Here is an 11,943-nt window from a genome sequence, read left to right as displayed (position 1 = left end):
CTTTCTTTCTTTCTTTCTTTCTTTCTTTCTTTCTTTCTTTCTTTCTTTCTTTCTTTCTTTCTTTCTTTCTTTCTTTCTTTCTTCCTTCCATCCTTCCTCTCTTTTTTCTCTTCTTTCTACCTTCCTCCCTCTCTTTCTTTCTTCCTCTTTCTCTCTTTTCCTACCTTTCTTCCTTCGTTTCTTCTTTCCTGCTTATGTGCCTTCCTTCATTCCTTCCTTCCTCCCTCCTTCCTTTTCTTTCTCTCTCTTTTTTCCTTCTTTTCTTTCATCCTTCCTTCCTTTCTTTTTGCTCTTCTTTCTACCTCCCTCCCTCTTTCTTTCTTCCTCCCTCCCTCTTTCTCTCTCTTTTCCTTCCTTCCTTCATTCCTTCCTTCCTGCCTTCCTACCTAGATTGGTAATCTCTGTATTGGGTCTTCTGATATCACCTAGGCCCTCTATTCCCCATGGATTCACAATATTGGCACTTGATTTAGTATGGACACCTGATCAGCTTTAGCCCTACTGCATCTCAGAACTCAAAAGCTTAAGCAATCCAGCAGCCTGTCTCCTCGGCATCAGTGACTACAGGCATGTGCCACCATGTTTGGCTATCCCTCTATATAATTTACCATTAGTTAATGCCATCAGTTGTTTGCTTGACAGATGCTGAAATCCTTTCAAAATACTGTAATGATATGCCCTCTTCCAAAAAGGAATAGTTGCAAGTAATTTTGTAGGACTTCTTACAATGAAAAGTCCTGCCAAGGTAAATGTTGCTTAGTTTCCCTGTACAATTTAGAGCTCATTCCAGCACATCCAGATCATACTTCTGGTCAGGATCCTGCAGCCAAGGGGAATAACAGAGTACGGTGCAGGGTTACTTTTATTTTCTCAAGTACAGCTGAAACAAGAAAGTTGAATTTGGACCTTGGTAGAGAATACTCTTAGGAATTCGAATTTACCCCAGACCATGTGCCCAATGTTATAAAAGTTTGGTATTTCCTTGCCCTCTTCTGTCCTACATACAACTTGGTATTGAATTAAAATCATTAACAATTCTTTTAGTGTTAACTAACCTCAAGGCTTAAAGGCAATCAACGGGTATTTATTTAGAGACTGATGCACTATTTTAGTGTTGTTGATGAATGAGCAAGTAAATGAATTCACTCACTACTGTGCTTGGAACTGTTGAGGTTCTGATTGAAGTATGAAATGATGTCCGTGCCCTCAGCGAGATTATCACCTAGTTTGGGGAATTAGTAAACGTGAGAAAACTTGGAAAACAAAACAGGGGAGTTTGTAAATTAGTTACGTGGACTTGTTCAGAGAAGGAAGAGACCATTGTGGATTGGAGCTCTAGCAGCCTTTGGTCAGGCTGGCTCTGTATTTTCATTTTCTGGAATGCCTTAACAATAAATTCTTATCCCCCAACACTATAGATGATCATCTTTTTAGTGGTATGGTGGAAATGATAGCTGGTATTTCTGCAATGCTTTAAGGTTTGCAAAGCACATATATGTTATCTCATTTGGTCCTTACAACAATCCTGGGAGATAGGTGCTTCTATTATCATTCCCATTTTAGAGCTGGAGAAACTGAGATAGAGGTTGAGACTCGCTTAGGGTCATATAGCTAGTAAGTGAGGTAGGATCCTAAATCTTTCTGACTTAGTAACTGGAGTTAGAGAATTGGGTTCAAATACCACCTCTGAAGATCTATAATCATCTGATTCTGTGTATCTGGGGACTCTCAGAATTGCTAGTAGGCCCAAGATGAGTTCCCTAGGGAGACAGGTTCTCTCTCCCTAGCAAGACAGGTTCACTGTCTTTGCATGGGGGAAAGAAATCCCTGCCTACACTGATTAAATCAAATGTCTGATTAAGAAAAAAATCATCCATATATCTGAACCTGCAGAGTTGAGTGGGTAGAACATAGGCTACGCTTATCAATACATGTGGTGGCAGTGGCGGCAGTGGTGGCAGTGGTGGCAGTGGTGGCAGTGGCGGTGGTGGTGGTTGCGGTGGCGGCGGCAGTGGTGGTGGTGGTTGTGGTGACAGCCAGGTGATGCAGTGGATAGAGCACCAGGCCCAGAGTCAGGAAGACTCATCTTTCCCCTGAGTTCAAATCTGGCTTTAGACACTCACTATCTATGTGACCCCGAGTAAGTCACTTAACTCTGCTTCAATTTCCTCATCTGTAAAATGAGCTGGAGAAGGAAATGGCAAACATGCCAATATCTTTGCGAAGAAAACCTCAAATGGGGCCATAAAGAGTCAGACAAGACTAAAACAAATGAACAACAACAGTAACAGGTGAACAAATGTTATCAACATTATAATTTAATTCATATACATGGTATATCATATATTATGATATTAGAATTCATGTAATTCAATGTTATAATTCAATTCAATAAAACATTTGTTTACCTACCATTTCATTTTTGTCTTTGGATCCTGCCACAGGCTGCTAGTATATAGTAGGCAGTTAATGAATTTTTCTTTATTGATCAGTTGAGTTGAGTTGATTGGTAGTAGGCACTCTACTAGGAGTTAGATAAAAAAGACAAAAAGGAAACAATCAGTGCGTGTTCCCTTTAAATCCTACTTGATGGGTGGGAGGAGAGGATGGCAGAAATATGGGTAACTATAATACAAATTCAGGAGTGAAGGATAAAGAGGCCAACCAAGATCAAACAGCTTCCTAGGGACACTGAAAGGGGCTGAGAACGTCTTCATCTAAGGGGCGTGGCTCAGGGAAGGGGCATTTGAGGAGATTTCTCAAGGGAATGGTGAAGAAAGGTACAGATTGTAAGAAGAAAGATGAAGAGGAAGGGCATTCCAGGAATGGGTTTTTCTGTGTGCAAACACATGTGAGAAGGAGATGGAAAGCCAAATTTAAGAAAAGCCCAGAGATCAGTTTGGTCAAAACAAAGAATGAAAGAATTAGGCTAATGTGATAAAAGACTGGAGAGGTAGATTGGAGGCAGATTGGGACCATCATACCATATCACAAGGCTGATCATAGCAACAGCGAATGCTAACTAAGGAGGGAGTAGTGACCGACTCTTTTATCCTAGAGGCAACAGGGAACTATCACAATTTTCTTTCAATAGGCGAATGATATGTTCAGATCCATGTCTTACTGTTGCAACTGTGAGGAGGAAGAAGGAGGAGAGAGACTGGTGACCTTGCACGGCCCTCCCTCACTCAAATCAGTCAACTGCAAGTCATGTCATCATTTTTCTGATGCCATGGTCCTCTTTGAAAATGAAGGACAAGCACAACCTGTGAGTAGACACAGCTACTTGAATGAGTTCCCAGCTAGTTGGGTAACTCGGCTCATCCTCTTCCTCTCCCTTTCCCTCTCCCTCTCCTTCTCCTTCTCCTCTCCAAAGAAAGGTAAATTTTGATGGCCAGAAGCTTTCCACTTACCTTGGGTTTTACTGACTAGATTTCTTTCCCTCCCTCCTTCCTTCCTTCCTTCCTTCCTTCCTTCCTTCCTTCCTTCCTTCCTTCCTTCCCTCATAAAACCTTAAACCCAGTTCACTCTGAAACTCATAAATTGGGCCACAATAGGTCCCTGCCCAAGCTCCACTTGGTAGCTGTATTTTGAGCCCTGCTGGCTCAGAGTGAATGTCAATGGTAACTGTCTCTTTGGAACAGCAACCTGGAGGATTTTTTTCTTTTTTTCCAATTAAAGGGGCCATCCCTTTACTCACTTTTTAAAGAGGCCTATTCACTGAATGGGCATTACCTCACTCTCAGTGAGTACCTGAAATGGCCTTAACCTAAGAGGGCCAGGGTCTCCCATTGCATCCTGGGCCATCTCCAGTCATCCTGATGAATATCTGACCACTGGACTCAGATGACTGGAGGAGAAAGTGAGGTTTGTGACCTTACACAGCCCTCACTCACTCAAATCAAAGGCAATTGCAAGTCATGTCATCATCTTCCTGATGCTGTGGTCCTCTTCAAGAGCGAAGGACAAACACAGCAATTGTTGCAACTGTGAGGAGGAAGGATCGGAGATGGAAAGGACTAGAGGTCAGACAAGCAATTAGGAAGCTCAGAATGAGGGGATGAGGCAGTATGGTGTGGGACCAGAAGACGTGGCCTCAAACCCCAACTCTGACATTCTTAACTTTGTTACCTTGGACAAATCACTTTATTTCTGTTTCTTTAATTGTAAAACTGAAATGTACAACATGGTTGGACACATGACCTCTGGGGTCTCTTTTAGTTCTAAATCCATGATCCCGTGGTAGTGAGCCCGACCTATGTTGGTGGTCAAGTGGTTGAGAAGGAAGGAACTGGTAAGAGTCTACAAGACTTTAGATCTAATTGACTATGGGAAAGGGAAGATCCAATGATGGCTCAAAGTTTTTATACTAATTTGGAGAATGATGGCACTCTTAATGCAGAAATAGGGATATCTGGAAGAGGTTCATACTTATGGGGATAATAACACCTCCCAGAATTGTTATGAGAATCAAATGGGATAACATTTGTCAAGTGTTTAGTACAATACCTCGCATGTTGTGGGCAATTAATAAGTGCTTGTTTCCTTTATTTTCTTCTCTCCTTCCTTCCTTCCTTCCTTCCTTCCTTCCTTCCTTCCTTCCTTCCTCGCTCCTTTCCTTTCCCTTTCTTCATCATTCCTTCCTTTCTTTCCTTCCTCCCTTTCTCCCTCCCTCTCTCCCTGCCTTCCCTTTTTTCCACCTTTTCTTCCTGATTGCCTTTTTTTCTTCTCCATCTATCAAAACCCAACCTCTTCTATGTAGTGTTACCATGTAGTATTTTCTGTCCTTCTGTGTTTTTGTCAGATTCCTCTACAAGACTGTGAGCTCCACAAAGCCAGGAACTAGGAGGTATCTAAACTTTATATATTCAGCATCCCCAGCACAGAGTTCTCTGTATCAACTGAGCATTTCATGAATATGTTAAACTGAATCCTTCTTTGATACCTCAACCCACCTACCCCCACCTTGCTCACAGTGATCTCCTCTTTTGAACCCCTGTGGTATTTATTTGTGTATATTTTTAAGCTGCTTAGTGTCCTGGTATTAGAGAACTTGTGGCCTGAATAGTGGAGATCATTTAAGTTTTGGGGGGTAGAATAAGAACCCAGCCTAGCAGGTGATAATGCTGAGGAGACACACTCATTAGGTAACTTTCTATTAACCTGCCAGTGACGGATCAAACTATTAGACAATCTAAATGTATTGTTAATTGTCATTATAATCTTGAAATATTGAAATAATCATTATTACTCCTGTCTTTCATGTGCTAATTTCCCCCACTTTATCTTAATGCATTGATGTTTCCTTTCTGTGTTTTTAGTTCCCTTCTTAGCTTTTAGGGCTCAGTGCTGTGTGCCTACATTTTTATAGGCTACCTGAGGCTATTATTAAATGACTTTGGTTCTGTGGGCTTAACTGCATCCAATGACCCCCACTTTGCCCCAGTAAAATGCCCAAGGATTGACCTGCTTCCAGAGTCTCACTGTTACTACCTTTCCCTGGGGTCTAGATTCTTAGGTTGGTATGGTCATAGCTTTAGAGTTATAAGAGGTCTAGGAAATTATCCAGTCTAATACTCTCATTTGAAAGAAGAAGAAACTGAGACCCAGGGTGAGCAAATGACTCACTTACCCAAGGTCATAAAGGAAGCAGGATTCAAACCCTGATTTTCTGTCTCCAAACTCATCACTCCCTCTACCATAACATGATTGCCAGACGACAGCTCTCCTCTTCTTTCCTGTTCTTCTTGCTTGCAAACAACAAACTGTTCTTTTTTTTCCCTTTTCTCTTTTTTTCTTTTATTTCTTTAATAGCTTTTTTCTAAAAGAGTTTTCCCACCTCACCTCTATCCAATCAGTTACCAATTCTTGTCTATTCTCCAATCATATTCATCCCCTCCTTACTGATACCATCCTAGTGATCTATCCAGAACTTTTGTCTATTATTCAAGTTTCCCATCTAATGTCATTAGGCCAGGGAAATCATTTCCAGCTCTGGTTTTTCCAAACCCTAATGCCCTCAGTTTTTCAAGGAGGCATGATAACATTCACAAAACAGAGTTAAATTTAGTTCATTTTAAAAATCTTTCTTTTTGGGGCGGCCAGGTAGCACAGCGAGTAAGAGCACTGGCCCCAGTGTCAGGATAACCTGGGGATCGAATCCGGGCTCAGACACTTAGCACCCACCCAGAAACACCTGGCCGTGTAACCTTGAGCAAGTTACTTAACCCTGATTGTTTAAAAAAAAATCTCTCTTTTTAAGCAATGCTACCTAGCTCTTTGAGAAGGTGGTAAAGATAGTATTATGTAATGGAAAATACATAGTATTTATATTTGGGCATGAAATCCTGGCTCTGACACTTCTTATTTGTGGAGTCTTAGGCAAATCATTTCGCCTCTCTGGGTCTCATTACCCACATATTAAATGGAGGGGTTGGGGTCAATGACCTTTAAGATCTTTTTCAAATTTAAATTTTATCAATACTCCTCTGACCCTTATAATGGCCTTCCTATCTGATGCAAACGCTTCCAATCAGGACTCCCTGGGTTCACTCTACTCATTATCTGACTAATTTTCATCTTGAATAGTTGTAGTCATTGGTTCATTCATAGCTCATTGGTTCATTCACTCATTCAAAAATGACTTAAGTACCTAAGACTCAACAAGCATTTATTAATCACATACTATGTGCCACCTGCATGTGCCTCTGTATACTCAACTACTCTGGAGGAGATACAAAATAGATAGTTGACATGATCCCTACCATGTAGGAGCTGACCTACCACACCTCATTTCCAAACCTTCCAATGGCTCTCTGTGGCCTGCTGAATAAAATGCAAGCTTCTTGCTGTTTGTCTTTTGTTTCAAAGAAGACCAGTGACATCACAGGGTAATATCTTGCCTTGGGTATGAATTAGATGTGAGACAGAATTGCACAAAGTTGTCAGCCTCACTGTCTCTTCCGGAGTCATTGAAGTCCAGTGCCAAGACATGCATACATGCACACATGTATGTGTATGTATGTATGTATATATAAATGTGTACATATATATTATATAATCCAATTCACTTGAAAGTCATGGCATCATCTTCCTGATACCATCCTTCTCTTCAAGAATGAATGACAGGGATGGTTAAGTGGCTCAGTGAATAGAACACCAGCCCTGGAGTCAGGAGGACCTGAGTTCAAGTTCGGCCTCAGACATTTAACACCAAAACTAGCTATGTGATGGTGGGCAAGTCACTTAACCTCAATTGCCCTCCAAAAAGGAAAAAAAAAAGAATGAATGACAGGGGAAGCTAGGTGGCACAGTGAATAGAGTACCGGCCCTGGAGTCAGGAGGACCTGAGTTCAAATCCAGCCTCAGACACTTTGACACTTACTAGCCATGTGACCTTGGATAAGTTACTTAACCCCAATTGCCTTGACTTCTTCCACCTACAAAAAAAACCCCAGCAAAAAAAGAATGAATGACAAACAACAGCAATTTTAGTCAAACAGAACTAATGCCCGTGCATTTAGTAATTGATTGCCACCTTTCCCGGGCCTCAGACTGATATGGCATAGCTCATAACTCCTCCCCAGGGGAGTGATTTACTAAAATTCTCCCTTCAATCCAGGCTGACAAAAGGGGAGAGAATGAGAAGGAATACCTTATATATACAGTAAATAATAGTAAGCAATCATTAGCACCTCCATGAATTCTGTCCAGCTTTCTGTATGGACTTGGCTGTTGCCATGGAGAATGATGAGGGTAGCCACAAGTGCTCTCTAGCTGGAGGGACTTGAGAAGAAACAGGAAGCTCTGACCAGCCCCACAAGCCGGGCATAGAAACCAGCATCCACCTATAGAGCCACTAAAGGCAATGAACTGACCCCCCCCCCCCGGGCCCTGCTGTTACTCCTGCTTTTGACCCTCTTCCTCCTTCAGACACTGCCTCCTGTTTCTGACACACAACTCCATAGCTAACTGTTTCACTCTTGATCTCACCTTGTTAATGGTGTGGTTTTATTTCCAGCTATTTGGGGACTTCCTGGCTGCAATGTTTAGTCCCAGTTCTCTGCAGGAACCAGAATAATGCCAAGGGAAACATCATCCCCAGGGGCAGGGACACCATCCCCCAGTGCTGAAGATGGTAACAGTGAATGCTGACTAAGGAGCAGGGATTGAAGATGACTTCCTCAATCATAAGATGACAGATTTAAAACTGGAAGGGACCTCAGGAGCCATCTAGTTTGATTCAACCCTTTTATAGGACAGTTAAATGACTTACACAAGGTCACAAAGGTAGCATCATGAGCAGAAAATTTCTGACCTTGTACCCTTCACTTAGCCAACATCAAATATTTTTAATGCTGTTTTCCCCTTCTTTATCAAATTACTATAGAGCACTGTTTCAGATGAACCCAAATAAAAGTTCTGGGACAAGTTATTTAATCCTCAAGGGGCTTTAACTGACTGTTCTACCTGTAGTTAAACTGGAGAAGAATGATCACTGTTTTTTCCCCCTAGAGATCTTTTACCAGTTTCAAAGTGGGCCAGAGTCACTCCCTGAGCAGGAGAGGAAGTAAACCATGTTTGGAGCTGTTTCTGCTTGCTTCATTTCTCAACGTTTTGGCAAAATCACTTGAAAAATGAAATCTTTTGGCCCAAGCTCAGTTAGACTTCTGAAGCACTCAGTGTGCCAAGGCAGCTCCTCCTTAGCACCTCCACCCCGTCAGCTGAAGCTATGAGTATGACTGAGGCTGTGTCAACACAAGGCCATGGACTAGAACTGAATGGGAAGTGTGGGTATTGATGACTTTGAGGGCTTGTTGGTACCCACTCAGAAAAAGACAGTATAGCAATTTGTTCAACAAGTACTCATTTGCTCATTGGTTCATTCACTCATTCAAAAATGACTTAAGTATGTAAGACTCAACAAGCATTTATTAATCACATACTATGTGTCACATGCATGTGCCTACTATATACTCAACTAGTCTGGAGGAGAAACAAAATAGTTGACATGATCCCTACCATGTAGGAGTTGACCCATCACACCTTAACAAATAAAGTCATACCTCAGTGATACTGTGGGTTTGATTCCAGACCACTGCAGTAAAGTGAGTATCACAATGAAGTGGGTCCCAGTACATATTAAAGTTATGTTCATATCATACTGTAACCTATTAAGTGTGTAATAGTATTATGTCTACAAAATTCTGAACATACCTCAATTTAAAACATTGCTAAAAAATATCAACCATCATCAAAGCTTTCAGCAAGTCACAATCTTTTTGCTAGTGGAGGGTCTGGTCTCAGTGTTGATGCTGCTGATGCTCAGGGTGGTTGCAGTGCTGCCGGTTGGGGTGGCTACGCAAGTTTTTGAGAACAAGACAATAATGAGGTTTCTCACATCAAGCGACTCTTCCTTTCACAAAAGATTTCTCTGGAGTACATGATGCTGTTTAATAGTATTTTATCCACAGTAGAACTTCTTTCCAAACTGCATTCAATCCTCTCAAACCCTGCAGCTGCTCTATCAACTAGGTTTATGTAATATTCTTGTTTCTCTGGGAATAGGGAAAACCTAAGGAGAGGGAGATAGATGGGAAAACAGCCAGACTATGGAGCTTTTATCAATTTGTTAATATAAGTCAACATATCAATATAAATAAATCTATCAGTTTATCACAGAATTTATCAATTAAGTTCACTGTCTTATATGGACACGATTCATAGCACCCACAATTACAATAGTAATACCAAAGATCACTGTCATAGATATGGTAATAACGAAAACATTTGAAATATTGTGATAATTAACAAAACATGACCCAGAGACACCATGTGAGCACATGCTGTTGGGAAAATGGTGCTGAAAGACTTGCCCCATGCATAGTTGCTGCAAACCTTCAATTTGTAAAAAAGTAATAATAATTTAAAAAAGACATTATCTGTGAAGCTTAATAAAGCAAAACAATAAAATGAGGTATACCTGTAAACAGTTATTCCAGGAGTGAACCCTCTTGTAGAACTAAGGTGGGGCAACTGGGCATTGAATTTTGGGGGGTACGAAGATTAACATAAGTAGAAAACTAGAATAAGTATAGAATCCAATAGAGTAATTCTTTTCACTCAACTAATTTTGTCTTATTTACTTCCTGTATTATTTTTACATCATGCAGGACAAGTTCTATGTGTGTTTCTTGATGCTTGACCTAGGTGTCCAAATTGCTAGTCACAGCTGTCTCCTTTTACTTCCCAGGCTGGAATAGACCCAGGAAATGTGCTTTGGGATACTCTTAGAGGTTCACTGCCATTGCCTTATGTGATAGTAATGGCAATTAAAGATTCCCCTGTATTGGCTTGGTTTTCAAATTGATTGTGTTAAAACCCAGAGTTTGTTAATCCCACCTGTGGGATGGGCTTGTTGATGTGAAAAGAGAGTCCTGAACTGGGAGGAGCTGGTGATGTAGATTTGGAGAGACACTAGAGAGAGGTGGAAGATCTTTTTGGAAGCAGCACCTCGTGGAGAGAGAGAGACTAAGAGAATTGCTGGTGGCCGCTTTGAATTGCCCTGGACTTTTGAGACCTGCCCCCTGAGCTGCCAAGGACTGAGGAGACATGGCTGTTTTGCTGGTACTTTGTCTGTCTGTTTTGATGTTGTTTTGCCAGATTTGTCCACTGGTGAAAGACAGTCCTTTTGTTGAAGAAGTCCTGGAACCTGGCTGTTCGCTAAGAAGCCCTGAGACTGTCCTGCAGACAGAGAGTGAATACTGTCCACTGGTGAGGGACAGTACTGTTGTTGCAGGGGTCTGGAGACTGTCCTGCAGACAGAATGAATACTGTCCACTGGTGAAGGACAGTGCTGTTGTTGCAGGGGTCTGGGAGCCTTTCTGTTGGTTCAGAAGCCCTGAAGAAGGATTTTCTTGTTGTATGTTTACAGAAATCCTGGGAGAGGGCTTTGCTAATGTGTTCAGGGGTTCTAGGACTGTTCTACAGACAGAGGATAAATTCATGAAGGGACTGGCAATGTATCTTGTGGCTTTGCTAAGCCTTGTCTCCCCAGGAACTAAGATTGCTGAGAACTTGCCTCGAGTCAAGATGAAGAAAAGACCTCCATTTGGGTATTAAGTGCTGTGTTTAAACTTGATGTAACTCTGGGGTAGATTCAATTGTGATCCAGGGGTGGGGAACTTTTGACCTTATGTTTGGAAACTAATCTCCATTTGAGAAGAGGGGCTTTGTGGTGAACCAAATGAAGGTATAGCCTAGGGGTGGAGTAGTATTTAGAACAGGGACTTTGTAATTGATTGAATGATTGGAAGGTCCTGGGGTGGGGTAGTCCTTGGAGATTATTTAATCACACTTAATAAATGCTGTATTTTGAATGATGTCATGTTTTGATCTTCTCTGTTCTTGGTTTGTCACTGAATAAAATAGAGAGCACCTATGCTGGTATTTTGAACCTGGGAAGTTGCCTTCTTTTGGCATTACATTACACCTTACTGCCATTCTTTACCCAGAGTGAAGCCTATTCCCTTGCTAAATAAATAAGAATATCTGGGACCTCTGGCAATTCTACTGGGGAGGTGTAAGGTAAGGTGTTCCAGAATCAAATCTTCCTGCAGCCTCCTTACCATTAGGATGTTTGGAAGCTCTGGGCTTAATAAGACATCAGCATCCCATTTGGGAATGTTCAGAGATGGTGAAAATGTTTCAGGAAGGATAATTGTTTATCTAAGTGAAGATAATGCCAGTTGAGTGTTCTCTTTGTGTCTAGGGTGCTCCAAAGACTCATGTCATTTTCCTTTGCAAATCACCAGTTGTATGTAAGAGTGCTCTTCTTTTCAATCATCAGGATACTCCATAACCAGATCTCTTCTTCTTCTTTCCTTCCACATCACTTGCTAGAAAACATCCCCAGAAAATGTATTATGTCATAATGGGAATAGT

The 11,943-nt window shown here is 41.4% G+C and overlaps 1 long non-coding RNA gene across 1 annotated transcript in view; it reads left to right on the top strand.

Moving 5' to 3' along the window:
* LOC138164525 (uncharacterized) overlaps positions 1-11,336 on the top strand; it is a 30,189-nt gene extending 18,853 nt beyond the window's left edge. Inside the window, exons 2-3 of the long non-coding RNA XR_011169103.1 lie at positions 3,095-3,268; positions 8,021-11,336. This is a non-coding gene — a long non-coding RNA (uncharacterized lncRNA). The remainder of the gene's footprint in view (positions 1-3,094; positions 3,269-8,020) is intronic.
* The last annotated feature ends 607 nt before the right edge of the window (positions 11,337-11,943 follow it).

The sequence above is a fragment of the Petaurus breviceps genome, unplaced genomic scaffold (genome assembly GCF_028583685.1).
Source record: "Petaurus breviceps papuanus isolate PSGF00001 unplaced genomic scaffold, PetGlider_PUasm1.0 190, whole genome shotgun sequence".
NCBI lineage: Eukaryota > Metazoa > Chordata > Mammalia > Diprotodontia > Petauridae > Petaurus > Petaurus breviceps.
This window is presented reverse-complemented; position numbering and strand designations above follow the sequence as displayed.